We start from the raw sequence: 5,102 nt of genomic DNA on the forward strand, positions 1-5,102 counted from the left end.
ATAAATATTTATAAATAAATAGCCTGGAAAGTCAATTGCACAGCAGTCAGAGAGACAGGTGGAAAGTGCATACATTGACCTCGGCTATCCTGAACCAAGACAGACTCACCCAAATGTGTCATGCTATCAGATCGCCAGAAGGCCAGTTCTAGATTTCTTTCCCCAAAAGATGAATCCTAATAGAGACATAAAACTTTGAATTTACATTTTTTAAAAGCAGTATATATGCACTAAAGGAAAGGAGAAAATCTGATTTGGCAGTTATTCACATGGCAAAAAGATCAGAAGACTTCATCAACCACAACTTCAATATAAGCCAACAAAATCACGTAGCGAGAAGACAGTGGGGTTCACATGAAAAGAACATTAGGCTGAGAGACAGAAGACCCAGTTCTCATTCTAGTTCAATCAGGACTGGATTTCAATTGCAGGCCTTGGTTTCTCATCTGCAAATTGACAAGATCATGATGCTATCTTCCCTACCCACCTCACAGGACCTTGGAAGGGAGCAAAGAAGATTATGACTGTAAAAGGGCTTTGAAAATCATTTTTATCTTTTAAATCTACTACTATTATGAAGACATTCATTTATATATCTAGATAAAAAAGGGTAACACAGTGTGTAGGATACATTCCAAACTGGTAAGTATTTTTCCAAAGGGTTGTGAGATTGGGGGTCATTCCTTGGGGGCCATGTCTTTCCTTTTATCTGCATTGTTCGAATCTTTTAGGAGGATCTATTCACCTATTTCTTAGGGAATTTTTAAAATTTAAATTTGTAAAACCTAATGCAATCACTGACAGCATTAATATAGAGTGTAGAGTTCTCAAACTTTGAGGTATCTAAGAATCATCCGGGAACTGTTAAAAGTGTGGCTGCCCAAGTCCCATACGGACTTAACTAATCAAATTCTCTGGATGGAAGAGAGTATTTTAACAAGTTCCCAAAATGATTCTGGTGACTTGATTACTGCAACTACTACTACACTGTTATTAATATTAACTCCTACCATCTATTACCCACTTAATATATGCCAGTCACTGTCCTTAGCACTTTATATGTATTATGTCATTTAATCCTTACAACAACCCTGTAGGTAGGTGCTACTACCAACATGACCCTCCCCTCACTCTCACCCTCATTTTATAGATGAAGACGCTAAAATAAAGATTATTTAATTGGTCCAAAGTCACAGGAGTAGTAAGTGGCACAGCTGTATACTCCGGTGAGGTCTTATCAAAGTCTTCTGTTTTAGTTCAGACATTGCACTTAAAGGACACTAAAAATACAGAGTTGTCTAAAGAAAGCATAGTGAGCCCATACTAAACCAGGACAGCACTAAGGATTCAGGGCTGTTTGCACACTTTCAGTATAACTGGCCAACAACCCATGGTTGTCTTCCCACTAGACTCTGAGCCCCTGAAGTACAAGGGCCATGTACGTATTCAACCATACCCTCTTGATACCTGGTACCTAACTCAAGAGAGGATCTAGTAAATAAATTAATCAATAAATCTAGAGAAGGCCTGATGAGCGTCCTGGGAAATACGAAGAGCTATTATGTGGAGAAGAAACAGACTTAATTAATGTTGCTTCAGGAGTTACAAGTAAGGTCAAAAGGTAAAAGGGGAGAGGTAGATTTTGGTACCGTCTAAAAACATTTCTGACAACAGTGACCTGTCCAGGAACAGAGAAGCCTGCCTGCTTTGTTTGAGGCTGCTGACCGGAATGTAGCAGACATAAGGAAGAATGTTCAGCTCTAAGAGATCCTTCAAGGCTCAAATTCTGTTAGTCTAAATTATGATACATTTGTTTATTCTTTCATACATTCTACAGTTTCCACTAGTTATATAAGCTACCAAGCAAGAGAAAACACCACAATGTGTTCTACAGACTCCCTGGGCCCTGAAGGATCTAGAGAAGAGTAAATGCACAGGAGAAAATGTGAGCAAGGAGGAAGGTGATGGATACAATAGGCAACTGCAAGGAGACTTCCAGGCAGGAAAACAAGACAGAAGTTAACAAAGGTGTTATGGAAAAAATGCCACCATTTGAGCACATTTGAGACAGAGCTTTAGGGATTCATGGGGGAAGGTGGGTGTGGACTGCTGTAAGAATTTGGGGAGGAAAATCATTCAGTATGATAGTAATGGCTGAACATTAAGGGGCCAGGAAAGTCCTGGGGTGGTGAAGAACCAGCTAGAAACAATCAGTAAAATTTTGGTACTTTAGAGGTCATTTAGTCAAACACATATACATATTCTTTGTCGATGATGGCCTGCTAACATTGGGTAAAAAAAAGTTATAATGATGACATTTTACAAACCAAAAACTGTATCCTCAATGATTTCTCCTTTGTTTAGTTTTTAAGACTAATAGATCATTCTCTTATTTTCTAGGAAATCTTGTAAGTGATTCTCTTTTTAAACATTTATGTTTTACTACTGTCTACTATTTCCACTATTTAATTAGACAACTAGACTTGCAGTTATCAACACTGGCAGTTTTAACAACTCAGCCCTGAGCCTAATATTTATAATCCCTTAAATAGTTATAATGTTTGCCAATTGTGCTACAAAATAAAAAGTACCATAATCTAAAAACTATGATTTAAGAAGATTGTTAAGAATAAATAGCATCTCAAACAATAAATTTAATTCTCAGGTCCAAGAAACTACCTCACTCAACTTACGAATCATGACACTGACACTAAACTACCTAAGAAAACAGAATTAACAAGACTGAAGCAAAAAACCTAAATCCAAAACCAGTGAACAAAATATAATACACTTGAACAATAAACTTAATGTTCTGGCCAATCATTTCTCAACATCCCTATCAAACTATTTTAAGGATCTGAAATCTTGTTCTATAAAAAGCGAGGTCTCATCATCTGAACTACGCTTAAGAGATTCTATCGCACTAGTTAACAGAAGCATAACAAATCAAGCTTCAGATTTTTGCTTGCTATCGGTACAAAAAATGCTTACCTCTTTTGCATAAATAAAGTTGAATTTGTGGGTTAATTCAAAAGCCTGACATACTAGGACATCTGGATTTTCAGTTCTAACACAAATTTTCGATATAAACTTGGCAAAAGCCTTTTTGGTATTCCCCACTTTAATTGTTACATAGAGATACAATATTTGACACCTCCACCACCAACAAAGTCTCTTCAAAGGAGTTCTGACTTTGTTTAACCTTAGTTGGGAGAATTAAAAGCTAAGGCTGAAAACTCCTCAATAAAAATTAAAACTTTAAAATTCTAAAACAATGTTACATGTTAGCCTATAATAAACAATAAATTATAGAAACTGAGATTTGAGTAATAACTGCTAAAAAGGTGCAATTACACAATTTTACAAGGATTGCAAGCTGTTTGTGGATAAACAAACAGCTCATCAAAATTTAAATCTTTCTTAGCAAACGCAGAACATAAATAATATTCAGTACTCTGGGGCATTGTGCTATTTTTCTTATCTATATGGTCTCTGCATCAATGTTACGTTCTCCCATTCCCTTGATGAGCAAATGGAGCCTACTGCCCATGATTCCTCACACCAAGAGCTCAGTGATTCAGTGAACGTCACGAATAATAACAGTAATAAAAACAACAATTTCCAAAGCCTGAAATGATACCGGACTGTGGCACCCAAATATGGAGCAGGGTATATGGCAGCAAGAAACTATTTCTCGCTTTTGACTCTTCTGCATCACTGCCTCCCAAAGGACTAGAGAATCCGAAGCTCTCACTGCCACATCTACAAATTAAAGTATCGTGTTTAAAGAGCTCACGAGTTCTACAGAATGGTCAGTAAATGTACGAACCCCACTACACAGAAACTCACCAAGATGCAACACAACGTGCTTTACGGCTCCACCTAATTTTTTTAATTTTAGATATAAACACAATTATTTTAAAAATATTATGTAATAAGTTAGACTTTGGAAAACCCCATACTCATCGCAGCAGCTCAGAAAATGGAAAGCAAAATTCAATTAGCTCCATTGTACCTAGCTAGGCTAACGTGCAAGATCACACACTCATCTTCGTCAGAGCGTCTCTGCCAATACCAAAGAACAACAAAGGCAAGTTGAGAAGGCTGCACAGGCTTAACTCAGCACTTGTTCGCTTTCCCAGCTTCGAAAAGAAGCTCTCTGAGGGCCCCGGGGACCAAGGGGACCCTCCGCATCCCACCAGGCCGGCTGCTTCGCTCGGCGCCGCTTGCTCAGCTTTTGTCTGGCCGGGCTAGGAGCCCCGGCTGCCCGCTTCCCCAACACCCCTTCCCTCTAGATCTTTCTCCACACCCATCACTCGCCGATGACTAGTTGTTAAGGGTTTCTCTTCCTCGCCCCCTCCCCTAGCAATCCCCGGCTCCTTTCAAACGCGACCCGGGCTTTGCCGGCTTCTCCCACCCGGCCGAGGAGCCTCGGATTAGGAAGGGGGCCCGGGGTGCGGTCTGGGAGAGGGACAGAGAGAGGGGCACACAAAGCCCAGCTGACCCCGCAGCCGCCCCCATTCCCTCTGCAAAGCAGCCTGGGATCAGCGCCCAACTGGCTGGATAAACAACCCTCGCATCCCGCTCCTCGCCCCGCTCCCACCTAAGGGCCGCCCCCTCCCCCAAAGTGCACCCAAGAGCCGATGACAGAGCTGGACATCGCCCCCACTCAGATCGGGCTGGGGAGGGGCCAGGGGCCTCTGGAGGGCTCGGGTCTGAAGCTCCTCGCCCTAACCGGATACTTACAGCCCCATCATTCGCTACTGTTGCCGCTGCGGACTAGACAGCCGCCGCCTTCTCCTCCACCCCAATGAGGTTAAGCACTTGGTGCGAGGATTAAAAAAAAAAAAAAAAAAAAGAGCAAGAGAGAGCGCGCGCGAGCCAGCGAGAGCCAAGAGCGCCTGCGCAGTGCGGTCTCCCTTTTTCTCCTTACCGCCACCGACCCGGCCGCACCATAGAGAGTGTAAACCGAGACCAGAGAGGAGGCTGCCTCTCTATGGTAACGCCCCGCGCAGGCGCCGGCCTGGCTGCCTCGGGCTTCGAGAGGTGAAAGTCCTAAAAGCTTTTGCTCCCACTGAGAACGTTAGTTGACCCTGATGGGG

General features: G+C 41.9%; 1 protein-coding gene across 1 annotated transcript in view; it reads right to left on the minus strand.

Moving 5' to 3' along the window:
- Nucleotides 1-4,851, minus strand: part of CLASP1 (cytoplasmic linker associated protein 1) — a 256,974-nt gene extending 252,123 nt beyond the window's left edge. The window contains exon 1 of the mRNA XM_012644678.1: nt 4,747-4,851. The gene's annotated coding sequence lies outside the window, so the exon portion shown is untranslated. The remainder of the gene's footprint in view (nt 1-4,746) is intronic.
- Between the last annotated feature and the right edge of the window lie 251 nt (nt 4,852-5,102).

The sequence above is a fragment of the Propithecus coquereli genome, unplaced genomic scaffold, assembly GCF_000956105.1.
Source record: "Propithecus coquereli isolate 6110/MARCELLA unplaced genomic scaffold, Pcoq_1.0 Scaffold217, whole genome shotgun sequence".
NCBI lineage: Eukaryota > Metazoa > Chordata > Mammalia > Primates > Indriidae > Propithecus > Propithecus coquereli.